The sequence below is a fragment of the Silurus aristotelis genome (genome assembly GCF_946808225.1).
Source record: "Silurus aristotelis genome assembly, chromosome: 26".
Taxonomy (NCBI): domain Eukaryota; kingdom Metazoa; phylum Chordata; class Actinopteri; order Siluriformes; family Siluridae; genus Silurus; species Silurus aristotelis.
This window is the reverse complement of record NC_139599.1, coordinates 10,507,259-10,523,692: the sequence shown is the minus strand read 5'-3', so window position 1 is coordinate 10,523,692 and position 16,434 is coordinate 10,507,259. Positions and strand designations below refer to the sequence as shown.

Genomic DNA, 16,434 nt, shown 5'->3' with positions numbered 1-16,434 from the left:
AAGCTAAATTTCACAAATAACCAGTAATAAAGAGCAAGAACTGCACAAACAACAAAAAAGTGACATGACAAAGTGTTTTGACAAAAATGAGAAAAAAGATGTTAACATAATAACATGAAAATCCGTTAAAAGGTGCAATAAGTGTACGTGACATTACAAACCATTAGAACATGCAATACATGACAAAAAATGAAAAAGTGACTGGCAAATCATGGTTTGACAAAATGATAACTTTCTCATAAAAATATGATAGATATTATAAAAATATAAATGTTCATATTCCTAAGCATATCATCTTTAAGATCCGTTAAAAGTTGCAATAAATGAATGGAAAATGAAAAGGTGACATGACATATCATGTTTTGACAATAAAAAAAATCTTTTTTCATAATATAAAATTATCATAGTAATTATGAAAATATAAGTTTTTGTATTACGCTTAAATTCATTAATAAAATGTAAATAAAAAATAACTTAAACAATAAAAAAGTGTTTTAAGTGTTAATAAAACTTTAATATTATCAAGCATAATTTTATAAAAACCCGTAAAGACAACGAAAAGGTTACAACACAAAACGTTTTAACAAAAAAAATGACTCAAATAAAATGATTTCATATTCATGATCTTGATTTCATGAAAAACTGTTAAAAAGTGTAACAAGTCAAATATGAATTTTCATGTTCATAAAAATAAGTTTGTGACAAACCATTAAAACGTGCAATTGTCAGGAATCCCTCTGCCACGCCTCCCTCGGCTGCTGTCAGGGATCCCCCTGCCACGCCTCCCGCAGCCGCTGTCAGGGATTCACCCTGCCACGCCCCCCTCGGTAGCAGTCACGCTGCCTCGATATCCCGTGCCTGCCTTGACGACCGACAGCTGTGGCTCATCTAGGTTTAGACTATATAAACTCATGTTCTGGAGTCACAGGCTGTCGGTTCTTAAATGTCATGCTGGTGAGTCCCCGTGGCTGCTCGGCCGCCAGCAGTCCCCGCTGGTTCCGGTTCCCAACTCCGTTCCGTGTTCGACCATTCATATTCTTAGGCCATAGGAAGTTTACTTTCGGTTTTTCTTTCCGTTGGACTTTAACTTTCGTTGTGGATTACTCGTCTCGAGCGGATATCTTTGTTTGCGTCTCTCCTCGGCATATGCGAGTGTTTTTTGGTTGAACTGTTTTCAATAAACTATGATTGACTTACTTCCGCTTCCGCGTCATGGTCGTCAGCCTGACAGAAATACGTTACAAAATATTGAAAGGTGACATTGGCAAAATTTGGTTTGACAAAAAGATGACTTTTATTTTAAAAAATGTAAATTTTGCAAATGTGAATTTTCATATTTCTAAGCTTAATTGTATTTAAAACCATTGAGTTGCATTAATTTAATGGAAAACACAAAGGTGACAAATGTTTTGATAATATGATCTGTTTCCATAAAATAAAATTAATTATACAAATATGAATTTTCATTTTCTTAAGATTAATTTCTTGAATGACCGAGTAATAACAGACCAAACAATAAAAAAGTGAAATGATTTTTTTTTTAATCTTAAGCATAATTTCATAATAAAAACGTTAGATAGCAATAATTAAATAAAACAGGAAAATTGACATGACAAATCATGTTTTGACAAAATACTAATAATAATTATCATCAAACATTGTACTTATAAAATGATGAATTTTCATGTTTTTAGGCATATTTCATAACTAATAAATAACTAATATAAAGGGAATAAGTGAACAAACAACAAAAAGTGATATGACAAATGTTTTAACAAAAATTTGAATTTTTTCATAAAAAATATGAATGTAATTATGTAAATTTTGATTTTCAAATTATCAAGCATAATTAAATGAAAACCTGTAAAAAGGTAAGACACTAAGAAAGGTGACATGACAACGTTTTTACAAAAAAAAAAAAAAAATAGGAAAAAAGGTTTTTGGTCTATCGCGCTATTCGCAAGAGACTAGGAAAATCAGCAAAACAAATTAGTTATGTGGCAAATGCTATTCCACACTAAACTGGGGGCGAGATTCGAACCACAGAAAAAGGAGGGATTAATGTATTAAAAATATGAATTTATATAATCTAATAATAATTAGTTAATGACAAACCATTAAATGATGCAATACATGAAAAAATATCAAAAGGTGGCATGGCAAATCATGGTTTGACAAAATGATAACTTTCTCAAAAAATATGATAGATATTATGAAAATATATATTTTTATATTCTTAAGCATATTTTCATTACAAAAAACGTTAACAGTTGTATTAATTAAATGGAAAACAAAAAGGCGACATGAAAAATCATGTTTTGACAAAATTGACATTTTACATAAAAAAATATATTTATAAAAATATGAATTTTTATATTCTTAAAAAGAGTTTGTGACAAACTTTTACAAGATTATGACAAATTATTGAATAATTATGAAAAAATAATTTGAGTTATCATGAAAATATGAATTTTCATATTCTTAAATGTAAGAAAATTAAAAACCGTTAAAAAGTGCAATATGTGAAGGAAAAACAAAAATTGTGACATCAAATTATGTTTTAACTGAAATCTTTTTAATAAAAAAAAGGATAAACAAAATATTACTTTTTATATGCTTAAGCATATTTCATAACAAATGAATAACTAATATAAAGGCATCATTATAGTTTTTTTGCAAATATGAATTTTCATTTTCTTAAGCTTAATTTAATGAATAACCGGTAAAAAAAAAAAAGCAATAACTGAAAAAACAATAAAAAAGTGACATGACAAACTGTTTCGACAAAAATGTCAAAAATATTCTATACATTTTTTATTATCTTAAGCATAATTTCATAAAAAAAGGTTAAATAGTGCAATAAGTGTATGAAATACAAAAATTGTGACACAACAAATCATGTTTTGACAAAAAAATATGACTTTCTCATAAAAATATGATAGATATTATGAAAATATGAATTTTATATTATTAAGCATAATTTATAAGTGATGAATAACTAATATAAATGCAATACTTTTTCATTAAAAAATTAATGTAATTATGAAAATTTGCATTTTTTTAAATATTATCAAGCATAACTTAAAGAAAACCCAAAAAAATATGAATTTTTATTTTCTTAAGCTTAATTTAATAAATAACCAGTAAAAAATAGCAATAACTGAAGAAACACTAAAAAACTGACGACAAATTTTTTGGACAAAAATGTAAAAAAAAAAAAATCATGAGAAAAAAGCATTTAATTATGAATGTTTTATTGTCTTAAGCATAATTTCAGAAAAAAACAATGTTAAATATAAAAAAACTGTTATATACTTGAACAAAACATGAAAATTTGACATGACAAATTATGTATTGACATAAATATGACTTCTATCATAAAAAACTATACTAATGTTCTACAGACCACCATCCAATGCTGTCTAGCTACACTGTCCCTCGCCAACACCTTACAGTTTCCAATCTCCTTAAGGTTGCATCTCCTAAATAGAACATAGTCCACCTGTGTGCACCTTCCCCCACTCTTATAGGTCACCCTATGATTATCCATTATCCCAAAAATAAAATAAAAAAGACAAAAAAAAAAAGACAAGAACTAAATGTTCGGTGTCACAAGTATTATTCTCGTGAATAATATCAAGCATATTTCAAAACTAATGAATAACTAATATAATGGCAATAAGTAAACAAACAACAAAAAGTAATACAAAAAATGTTTTGACAAAAATATTACTTTTTTTCATTATAAAATACGAATGTAATTATGAAAAAAAAAAATTTCATATTATCAAGCATAATTTAATGAAAACCCGTTAAAAGGTGCAATAAGACAAAGGAAATGTGTCAACTTGTTTTTACAAAAATATTTTTACTTTTTCATAAATAAAATGGTAATTATGAAATTATAAATTTATCTGTTCTGAATTATAATAACAAGAACATCCGTTAAAATTAATTATATTTTTTTATCAACAAAGTTAAATAGTTTAACATAAAACTCCATAAAATCAATTCTATGTAAGTTCATTGGTTGATCGTGCTATCAGTGAGAAACCTGGAAAATCAAAGAAACAAATTAGTAATGTGGGAAATGCAATTCCACAACAAAAATGACATTTTAAATAAAAAAGTTCTAATTATGAAAATATGTTAAAAGTTGCAATAAATTAATGGAAAATGAAAAGGTCTCATAAATCATGTTTTGACAAAAATTTGATCTTTTCTCATAATATAAAATCATTATAGTTATTATGAAAACATGATTTTTTTATTAAGCTTAAATTCATGAATAATAAAAAAAACAACAAACAATAAAAAAGTGACATGACCATGTTTTTACAAAAAATAATAGTTATAAAAATATAAATGTTCCTATTATTAATTAAAAACAAAAACAGTGACATGGCAAATTATGTTTTGATAAAAATATTACTTTTGTCATGTATTACAATATTGTCATTTTGTAAATTCATGTTAACCCAGCCATTAGGGGGGCACAAGCCAGTGTACTCTTAGTGCCAGTCCCAAGCCCGGGTAAATGGGGAGGGTTGCGTTAGGAAGGGCATCCAGCGTAAAACATGTGCCAAATCAAATATGCGGATCACAAATGAGAATTTCATACCGGATCGGTCGAGGCCCGGGTTAACAACGACCGCCACAGGTATCGTTAGCCGACAGGGTACCGGTGGAAATTGGGCTACTGTTGGCCGAAGGAGGAGAAGGAGGAGAAGGAGAGGAGGAAGGCGTCTACAGAGACGGCAGGAAAAGGAGCAGTGTAGGAGAGTAGAGGTTCGGGTTGGTACTTTAAATGTTGGTACTATGACGGGTAAAGGGAGAGAGATAGCTGATATGATGGAGAGGAGAAAGGTAGATGTGTTGTGTGTTCAGGAGACCAAGTGGAAAGGGAGTAAGGCCAGGAACATTGGAGGTGGGTTTAAACTGTTTTATCATGGTGTGGATGGAAAGAGAAATGGTGTAGGGGTGATTCTGAAGGAAGCGTACAGTAAGAGTGTAGTGGAGGTGAAGAGAGTTTCTGATAGGGTGATGATCGTGAAGGTGGAAGTTGAAGGGATGATGATAAATGTCATCAGTGCCTATGCTCCACAAGTTGGCTGTGAGATGGAGGAGAAAGAAAGATTCCGGAGTGAATTAGATGAAGTGGTAGATGGTGTACCTAGGAAAGAACGATTGGTGATTGGGGCAGACTTTAATGGGCATGTAGGTGAAGGGAACAGAGGTGATGAGGAGGTGATGGGTAGGTATGGTTTTAAGCAGAGGAATGTGGAAGGGCAGATGGTGGTAGATTTTGCTAAAAGGATGGAAATGGCAGTGGTGAACACGTATTTTAAGAAGAAGGAGGATCATAGGGTGACGTATAAGAGTGGAGGAAGGTGCACACAGGTGGATTATCTTCTGTGTAGGAGATGCAACCTGAAGGAGATTGGAGACTGTAAGGTGTTGGCGGGGGACAGTGTAGCTAGACAGCATCGGATGGTGGTCTGTAGGATGGTTTTGGAGGCGAAGAAGAAGAGGAGGAAAGTAAGGTTTGAAACAAGAATAAGATGGTGGAAACTGAAGGAGGAAGAGTTTAGTGTAAGGTTAAGGGAAGAGGTCAGACAGGGGCTTGGTGGTGGTGAAGAGGTGCCGGATGATTGGGCAACTACTGCAGGAGTGATGAGGGAGGCAGCTAGAAAAGTACTTGGTGTGACATCTGGAAATAGAAAGCAAGACAAGGAGACGTGGTGGTGGAATGAGGAAGTGCAGGAGAGCATTAGGGGAAAGAGATTGGCAAAACAGAAGTGGGATCGACAGAGTGATGAGAAGAGTAGGCAGGAGTACAAGGAGATGCGGCAGCAGGTTAAAAGGGATGTGGCGAAAGCCAAGGAAAAGGCATATGAGGAACTGTATAAGAGGTTGGACACTAAGGAAGGAGAAAAGGATTTATACCAATTGGCCAAGCAGAGGGACCGAGCTGGGAAGGATGTACTGCAAGTTAGAGCAATAAAGGATGGAGAGGGAAATGTGTTGACTAGTGAGGAGAGTGTGTTGAGAAGATGGAGGGAGTATTTTGAGCAGCTGATGAATGAGGAAAATCAGAGAGAGAGAAGGTTGGAGGATGTGGAGTTGGTGAAGCAGGATGTAGATAGGATTAGTAAGGAGGAAGTGAGAGCAGCGATTAAGAAGATGAAGAATGGAAAGTCGGTTGGACCAGATGACATACCGGTAGAAGCGTGGAGATGTTCAGGAGAGATGGCAGTGGAGTTTTTAACCAGATTGTTTAACAGGATTCTGGAAGGGGAGAGGATGCCTGAGGAATGGAGAAGGAGTGTGCTGGTACCGATCTTTAAGCATAAGGGAGATGTGCAGACCTGCAGTAACTACAGGGGAATTAAGTTGATCAGTCACACCATGAAGTTATGGGAAAGAGTAGTGGAAGCCAGGCTGAGAGAAGAGGTGACCATCTGTGAGCAACAGTATGGTTTCATGCCGAGGAAGAGCACCACAGATGCCTTATTTGCTTTGAGGATGTTGATGAAGAAGTATAGAGAAGGACAGAAGGAGCTGCATTGTGTATTTGTGGATTTAGAGAAAGCGTACGACAGGGTGCCGAGAGAGGAGTTGTGGTATTGTATGAGGAAGTCAGGTGTGTCAGAGAAGTATGTGAGGGTGGTGCAGGACATGTATGAGGACAGTGTGACGGCAGTAAAGTGTGCAGTAGGTACGACAGACTGGTTCAGGGTGAAGGTTGGACTGCATCAAGGATCGGCCCTGAGCCCTTTCCTGTTTGCAGTGGTGATGGACAGGTTGACGGACAAGGTCAGACAGGAGTCTCCCTGGACTATGATGTTTGCAGATGATATTGTGATTTGTGGTGAGAGTAGAGAGCAGGTTGAGAAGAGCCTGGAGAGGTGGAGATATGCGCTGGAGAGAAAGGGAATGAAAGTCAGTAGGAGTAAGACAGAGTACATGTGTGTGAATGAGAGGGAGGGCAGTGGAGTGATGCGGTTGCAGGGAGAAGAGGTGGAGAAGGTGGAGGAGTTCAGGTACCTGGGGTCAACAGTGCAAAGTAATGGAGAGTGTGTTAGGGAAGTAAAGAAAAGAGTGCAGGCAGGGTGGAGTGGGTGGAGAAGAGTGACAGGAGTGATTTGTGATAGAAGAGTATCTGCAAGAATGAAAGGGAAAGTTTATAGGACTGTGGTGAGACCTGCGATGTTGTATGGATTAGAGACAGTGGCATTGAGTAAAAAACAGGAGGTGGAGCTGGAGGTAGCGGAGCTGAAGATGTTGAGGTTTTCGTTGGGAGTGACGAGGATGGACAAGATTAGAAATGAGTTTATTAGAGGGACAGCACATGTAGGATGTTTTGGTGACAAGGTGAGGGAGGCGAGATTGAGATGGTTTGGACATGTGCAGAGAAGGGACATGAATTATATTGGTAGAAAAATGCTGAGAGTAGAGGTTCGGGTTGGTACTTTAAATGTTGGTACTATGACGGGTAAAGGGAGAGAGGTAGCTGATATGATGGAGAGGAGAAAGGTAGATATGCTGTGTGTTCAGGAGACCAAGTGGAAAGGGAGTAAGGCCAGGAACATTGGAGGTGGGTTTAAACTGTTTTATCATGGTGTGGATGGAAAGAGAAATGGTGTAGGGGTGATTCTTAAGGAAGAGTACAGTAAGAGTGCCGTCTCTGTAGACGTCTTCCTCCTCTCCTTCTCCTCCTTCGGCCAAATATTCTATAGACACTGAACAGACTAAGGAATGTGTGTGAACCAGTGTGAGAACCATCTTAACACTAACAATGGCCACTTTAAATCATTTATGATTTAGCATCACAAACCAAAATATAGGATGTTCTTCTTGGGAACAGAATCGGTGACATAAACTGCAAATGAAAATATAAAGACAAACAAAAACAACAGATTCCATTTTATTCTGTCCCTACATGCATATAATTCTTTATCATCACCACTCCAGTCGAGGCCTTTATGGCCTGTCTTACCATCGTCATCAAACATGGCAACATACAAAGTAAAATTTCAACAATCAATACAAGAATCAATCCTAAAACAAAATAGTGTTCAACACTCGTGAACAAATTCTTAATCTTCTCAAAAAACTTTGTTCAGCAGTTGTTTCATGTTCTCCAAGATGTCATGAGACAATTGTTTCTTAGTGCTTGTTCAATATGTCTATAAGCAGTATTATCAGTTATCTGTAACAGTTTCTTCTCTCTGAATGAATGTGTTCAAAGAGAATAAGGAAAATTCGGAGTGTAATTACAACTATGCACATATAATTTTAGAATTTAGACCTAGAGCAGGTATCAGGGTAAGCTAAACAAAACACTCGAGTGAGTCAGATCTTCACCCCGGAGGTGGCCCCCTTTTTACCATAAAGAAAGGATCTTTCCGTGGGCTCTCAACTGTTTCAGCCCTGAATACTCACTTAGGTAGGCTTCTTAGGCCAACAGACCAATTAGTGCACAGATTAAGTGGGTGCTGTTTTGATCCTGTTTGCGTGTATCCACTGTGGCTGATAATCAGTCAGAACTCCAGTTCTGGTTACAGCTAGAACAGTCGCTGGAACCAGATACCTTGGCTCACCGACCTTGGTAAGCTTTAGACTTCGTATCAGGACCTGCTGATTAGGCACAAAAGAGTGTGTTGGCTTATCTGTGGGCAGAGGAAGAGTGAGTGAGAAATCAGCACTGATAGAATTAAATTTATCAACCAGGGCAGAAACGAAGTTTCACTTCTAGGTTACCTAAGGAAGAAATGCCAGTGCGTCCCCTGACCCATGGGGTCGGGAAAGGCCGGCCCATTAGAATTTCAAAAGGTGACAGTTTAGTAGTTGAAGATGGGGTCATTCTCATTTCTGTCCAATGCCGGCCTGTTTCAATGCAGGCTTTAGTAACACGTTCCTTAATGGATCTGTTTGTTCTCTCCACCACTCCAGCTGACTGTGGGTGAAAGGGAATATTAAAATGCCAATCAATTGCTAAGCTTTCAGCCAAAAGTTAAATCTATCTGTAGGTGTTGGAAAGGGGCCTCAGGAAAAGTAAGCGCAGTATGTTGTACAGGTCGATGTACGTTAGTTTTGGCACAAGTCGAACATGAATTCAACATTAGCTTGGTTGTTTTAGCTACATCAGCAATACAGTATAATGCGTTTATAGCCTGTATGACTTTAGCTATGCTAATGTGTGACATCCCATGGTAATGCTTCACCAACACTATTAAAGCTAGTTTAGGCAGAGCAATTTTACCATTTACATCTTTAATGATACCAGCAGAATCTGATTTACATTGTTTGGAAGCCCAATACTTTATGTCCTCCTCAGTAGGCTGACTCTGAAGTATTTTTAGGTCAATGTCTGGTATATTGGAGATATGTCACATCATCGAGATCTCAGGATTTGTATGTACTGTGTCCAAATCTACTGGTTGTTTTGCCACGTCCTTAGCTATCCTTAGCTATAATTTATCCGCTAATGTGTTTCCCTGAATTTCCTCAGCATCACCTACGGCATGTCCTTTAACCTTAACTATGGCCACTTTGCCAGGGAGTTGAACAACTTTTAAAAGGTCGCCTATTAGATTAAAATGTGCTATGGGCTTTCCATTAGCTGTTTTAAAGTCTCTTTGCTTCCATGTTTCGGCAAAATTATGCACAACACCATAAGCATACTTAGAATCAGTGTATATAGTCACTACTTTACCTTCAGACAACTAACATGCTCTTGTGAGTGCCACTAACTCTGGAGCTTGTACTGATGTGTATAGTAATGATTTAGCTTCAACTATTACATTAGGTAATCTTACAACCACATATCCACATCAATACACATCTTTTAAAGGTTTTGAACATGAACCATCTACATATAGGCAATCCCCCTTTTCCAGGGCTGCATCTAAAAGATTGGGCCTACAAGAGGCCTCCTGTTCAATGTGTTTAAGGCAATCATGTGCGTCGTCAAAACCATTTAAGTCAATATCGTCTAGCAGATCACGCAGAGCTACTACAGCTGAATGCGACTGAGAAGAAGGCTTAATAGTTAAGTTTTCCGTTGCCAAAAATGTGGTTTTATAACCAGATCTACATTTTGCTGTCTTATGTTATGTGTTGAGGTTGGGTAAAATAGCTATTACCTGATGTGAGGTGTACAGTATCAAAGGATGTGACAGCACCATCTTTTTCAGCAACCCGGACCATCAGAGCCGCAGCAGCCACTGCACGCAAGCACAAGGGCAACCCTTGTGCTATGTTGTCTAAAAATTTGGAAGATACACAACAGGGCGATATCTGTCACCGTGTTCCTGGGCTAGGATCCCCTCAGCCGTACCACCACGTTCGTGCACATAGAGGTGAAAAGGCTTGGCATAATTCGGAAGACCCAGAGCTGGAGCAGACTGTATAGCCTTCTTGAGGGCAGCAAAACTGTCAGTCATTTCATGAGTCCACAAAATGAGATGTGATGGAGGAGCTTTGTGATCAATAGCACTACACAAAACTTTATCATGCTGTGCGCAGTCAGGGATCCATGCTCGGCAGGAGTTCATCAGTCCCAAGAAGCTCTGCATCTGTTTCACAGTCTAAGGTCTTGACAACCTAGTCACAAGCTGTACTCGGTCCTGCGATATCTTACGTTGGCCTTCTAAAATCACATGGCCCAGATATTCAATTCAATTCCATCCAATTAATTTTTATTTGTATAGCGCTTTTAACAATGAACATTGTTTTAAAGCAGCTTTACACAGATAATGTGGTGATTAAAAGTATATATGTTCTTTGTAAGTACGCTTGTCCCTGATGAGCAACTGTGGCAAGGAAAAACTAGCAGACTGTTGACATTAACTACAGTCAAATCCATCCTCAAAGCGCCCGTTCTTACTCCGGAATTTCATCGAACCACCCAAGGTGTTGATGAGAAACCGTCCCAAGTGGCCTCCAGTCGAAGAGAACACTATCCAGAGGCAGGCCTGGACGAAGTGGGAAGATCCATGGAGGGGAGAGGGGCAGGAACAGTGGTCCCTGGAGCCTCAGGAGCATGTTTAACTCGACCGAGAGAAAGAGAGAGAGAGAGAGAGAGAGAGAGAGAGAGAGAGAGAGAGAGAGAGAGAGAGAAGAGGGTGACAGGAAGAGAAGGATATGGATTATAAAGTGTCCTTATTGTTGTATGAAAGTTAATGTCACTGTGCAGTTTGGACTTTGGCAAGACTCGCTATGGCAGCATAACTAAAAAGGAGAACCAGAAGGTAACACAGACATGAGGGATCTCTGGGATAAGAGACGACCCACCACACCACCGTCAACAAACCTGAGTGAGCGTGTGAATGTGAGGGGACGACAGCATACAAATATACCAGTTCACCAAACACTCTATATCCATGTTCCCTCCAGATCTGAGCCTTTACCTAAGAAAAAAATTTACTGATCAAAGGTTTGACTAAATAAATAAGTTTTCAACCTCGACTTGAACACTGAGACTGTGTCTGAGTCCCGAACACTGGCTGTTCCATAACTGTGGGGCTTTATAAGAGAAAGATCTGCCCCCTGCTGTAGTCTTCATTATTTGAGGAACCAACAGATGGCCAGCACCTTTTGATCTAAGTAGGCATGGAGGATCATACTGGAACAGAAGTTCACTCAGATACTGTAGTGCGAGACCGTTAAGTGCTTTATACGTCAGTAGTAGTATTTTGTAATTAATGCGAGATTTAATTGGGAGCCAGTGTAGACTGATTAAAACAGGGGTGATGTGGTCATATTTCCTAGACCTAGTGAGGACTCTTGCTGCTGCATTCTGAACTAACTGAAGCTTATTTATGCACTTACTCGCACACCCAGACAGTAAAGCATTACAGTAGTCTAATCTAGAAGTAACAAAAGCATGAACTAGTTTTTCTGCATCCTGTAACGACATCATATTTCTATTTTAGCAATATTTCTAAGGTGAAAGAAGGCGATCCTGGTGATATTATTCACGTGAGACTAGGAAAGACTAGGGTCAATAATCACACCAAGGTCTTTGACAGCCGTGTTGAAACAGAAACACCATCCAGAGATGCTACGTAATCGGAAAGTTTACTTCTAGCTGCATGTGGTCCTAGTAAAAGTACTTCCGTCTTATCTGAGTTGAGCAGAAGAACGTTATTAAGCATCCACTGTCTAATGTCCTTTACACACTTCTCAACATTGTTAAGCTGATCTCTCTCATCTGGCTTTGCTGAAATATACAGCTGTGTGTCATCAGCATAGCAATGAAAGCGAATCCCATGTTTATGAATAATTTCACCAAGAGGCAGCATATATAAAGAGAAAAGCAGTGGGCCTAAAACAGATCCTTGAGGAACACCAAACTTTACCTCATAGAGTGTGGAGAACTCACCATTTACATCAACAAACTGATAGCGATCAGTCAAATAAGACCTGAGCCAAGAGAGAGCTGTTCCCTTTATTCCAACAACGTTCTCAAGTCTAGCAAGTAGTATAGTGTGAACAATGGTGTCAAAAGCTGCACTAAGGTCGAGCAAAACATGTAAGGAGACAAAACCCTGATCAGAGGCCAATAACAGGTCATTTACCACCTTAACTAGTGCCGTCTCTGTGCTATGATGAGGCCGAAATCCTGAATGATACATTTCAAAAATGTTATTCATAAGTAGGTGTGAGCATAACTGCTGTGCTACAACCTTTTCTAAAATTTTGGATATAAAGGAGAGATTTGATATTGGTCTGTAGCTGGACAACTGACATGGGTCAAGGTCAGGTTTCTTAATAATGGGGTGGATAACTGCCAGTTTGAAGGATTTTGGTACATAACCAGTGCTAATGGAAGAGTTTATTATTTTTAAAACAGGTTCAATTACCTCTGGAGTTATCTGTTTAAAGAAACTTGTAGGCAAGGGATCGAGAATGCAGGTTGATGATTTTGATGAGGAAATAAATGAAATTAAGTCATTCTCATGAATAGGAGAGAAGCTTTGTAGTTGATTGTCTGCTATAATTATGCTGCTGTCTACAGCGTTACTTGTAAAATAATTTGGATTTATATCAACCATCTGGATTTCTTGCCTGATGTTCTCAATTTTATTATTAAAAAAGTTCATGAAATCATTACTACCTAATGATGGTGTGCATGTTATTGCAGTGCTTTTATTCCCTGTTAATTTTGCTACTGTGCTGAATAAAAATCTAGGATTATGCTTGTTATTTTCTATGAGGGTGGAGAAATATGCTGATCTAGCAGCCCTAAGAGATTTTCTATAATTTAGGGGGCTCTCCTTCCATGCTATTTGAAATACTTTTAATTTTGTTTGACACCATTTACGTTCAAATTTTTGAGTGGTCTGTTTTAAGGTGCGCGTATGATCATTATACTTAACGTTGATTCTAAGTGTTCAGTGGCCCAGTCGAGCTCTGCGGGGTCAGATGGAGATCTATCTAATATCGTAATTTCTGGAAGATTATTGATAAAATGCGCTGCTGTAGCTGACGTAAAAGTACGCTTAACACGGTAACATGGTGAGGTAGTAATGCAATGACAAGGCAGATTTTAAAAGATATTAGATAATGGTCTGAAATAGCTTCAGACTGTGGAATTATGAGTTTTTTTTTTTTATCCAAATGTTAACAACAAATCGAGAGTGTGTCCACCACTAGATATGAGACCTTTCTCTTCACCCACTCTAGTTTCTGGTATGAAGCTTTAAATCCAGCCTGAGCCAGGATATTGCAGATGACCACTGACGCTTTGTGGCAGTCCTGCTCAGTCAGTCCTGTGACTAGGATGTCATCTACGTATTGAAGGATGCAGGTTGTTTCTGTCAGGTGGATATCAGCCAAAGTTCTGTGCACTACAGCGGAGAATACTGCGGGTGAGTCAACAAAGCTCTGAGGAAAACGGGTCCAGGTGAATTGACGTCCCCTATAGGTAAATGCAAAAAGCGGCTGCGTCTCTGAGGCCAAAGGGACACTGAAAAAAGCAGAACAAAGATCAATCACAGTAAAAAATCTGTGAGTTGCTGGTATAGAGTTAACAATGGTAGCTACATCGGGCACCAAAGGAGCTAACAGAATAACTATTTTATTAATCTCACGTAAACCTCCAGCATTTTTTATCTGCCTTCAAGGCTGGATTAATCGGTGTGTTATAAGGTGAATGTGTCTCGATCAAAACACCTTGTGACAATAAATTGTCAATAACTGGAGCAATGCCAACATTCTTCTCTTTTGACAATAGATACTGTTTAACAAAAGCTGGATGGTGTGTTTTCATGAGTGCATGATACGGTTTTATCTGGATTAAACCTTTGTGAGAGGCCCATAATTTAGGGTTAACTTCACCTAGATTTGGTTTATCAGGCAGGACCTCTGTACCACCCTGGAAGAAATCTTCCGGATGTAGCTGTGGCAGTTGAGAGCATGAGGACAGAAGGAAAAGACAGTGAAACATTGGTTTCAAAAAACAGAATTTCCATTCACATTTTATGCTAAAATCTCTTCCTAAAAGGTTTAAAGGGGAGTTTGGAATTATTGTAGAGCTATGATCAAATATTTTACCAGTCGGTGTCACCACAGGCAAAAGGTGAGTTACAGGACATGAAATTGGAACTCTATCTATTCCCTAATAGATGAACTTCCCCTATTTAATAGGACCCCCTCCTTGAGTTTTGTGCTGAGGCTGGAATGCCCCACTTTCTGTTGCAGTGAAGAGCATAACGGTTTAACAAAACCTGGAGCATAGTTGAAACCTCTAGCAGCATCTTAATCTCTAGGAAAAAATATCTAGATGTGACACAATTTTACTCCATAATGCCAAATGGTCTAAATAAGGATTAGTCCAGTAACCGGCACTATTCCTATACATCCAATCTTTGGGATTTTCTTCTGGCAGTAAATGAGAAATGTCATGACCCATCTTCTTTACACATTTACATTTACATTTACATTTGTAGCATTTAGCAGATGCCCTTATCCATAGGTACAACGTAGAAAAGTGCTTTAAGTCTCTAGCAATGAATAAATTACAAACTTAATATAAATATAACTCTTGAATTCTACAAGGCAAACTTGGAAAGTGCTAATTTAAGTGTTTCAGGAAGAGGTAGGTCTTCAAACATCGCTTGAAAATAGTCAGGGACTCCGCTGTACGGACATCTAGGGGAAGTTTATTCCACCACCTTGGTGTCAGAGCAGAGAAGAGCCTTGAAGTATACCTACCTCTCATTCTGAGAGAAGGTGGTACCAGTCGAGCAGTGCTGGAGGATCTCAGACAGCGTGGTGCAGTGCGAGATGTGATGAGGTCACTGAGGTAAGATGGCGCTGGTCCATTTTTGGAACAAAAAAATAAAGTGTAGAAAGTCATAATTTATCAAAATGGGTTCAACATCTCAAGTGTGGCAAAGCCGTGTATTTGAAGTGAACAATTAGCTACTTAAGCGCTGAAAATGCGATTCCGCAAGTCTCCTGCTCCTAGGATGAAAGGAAACGGTATTTCGAACCAAGTTATATTTGCACATACTGCATGCACTTGACCACAATTCTTTTTACATGTTTACATAATAAAAACATTTATTAAACATGTAACATAACAAAAAAAATTTATTCAAAAATGACTTTTTTCATACATATATGGCAATTTTTTTGAAAATATGAATTTTTATATGTGAACATAATTTCATGAAAATCTGTAAAAAGTGAACTAATCAAATGTAGAAAGTCAGAATTCACCAAAAATGGATCAACATCTCATGTGTGGCAAAGCTGTGTATGTGAAGTGAACAATGAGCATCTTAGGCGCTGAAAATTTTTTAAACCAACTTATATGTGCACATGCACTTGACCACAATTTCTTTTTTCATGTTTACGTAAAATGTAACATAACTAATGACATTTATTGAAAAATATGACTTTCTTCATACTTATATGACAACTATTTTGAAAATATGAATTTTCATATTCATTATCATAATTTAATGAAATTCAACAACTGTAAAAAGTGAACAAATTAAGTGTAGAAAGATAAAATTCATCAAAAACCTCATGTTTGGCAAAGCCGTGTATGTGAAGTGAACAATGAGCTTCTAAGGCGGTGAAAATGTGAATAACTATAATGATTAAATTTTTTGTAAACAGATCATATTTTTATAAAAACATGATTTGTCATGTCACAAATATTGTTCTTCGTACACATATTGCATCTTTTAACGGATTTTCATGTTATTATGCTTAATAATATAAAAATAAAATTTTTTTTATGTAAACATTTTTTTGTAGTGGAATTGTATTTGCCACATAACTAATTTGTTTAGCTGATTTTCCCGGTCTCTCACGGATAGCACGATAGACCAAAAAACTTATATGGAATTGTATTTATGGAGTTTTATGTTGAAATATTGAACTTTATTGATAAAATATAATGAATAGGAACGA

The 16,434-nt window shown here is 37.3% G+C and overlaps 1 protein-coding gene and 1 long non-coding RNA gene across 2 annotated transcripts in view; one reads left to right on the top strand and one right to left on the bottom strand.

The window, feature by feature from the left end:
* The window catches only part of LOC310720928, a 308,842-nt gene that overhangs the window by 150,195 nt on the left and 142,213 nt on the right, over nt 1–16,434 (top strand). The window lies entirely within an intron of this gene.
* tescb (tescalcin b) overlaps nt 6,883–16,434 on the bottom strand; it is a 138,536-nt gene continuing 128,984 nt past the window's right edge. Inside the window, exon 9 of the transcript XR_014531834.1 lies at nt 6,883–6,921. The gene's annotated coding sequence lies outside the window, so the exon portion shown is untranslated. The remainder of the gene's footprint in view (nt 6,922–16,434) is intronic.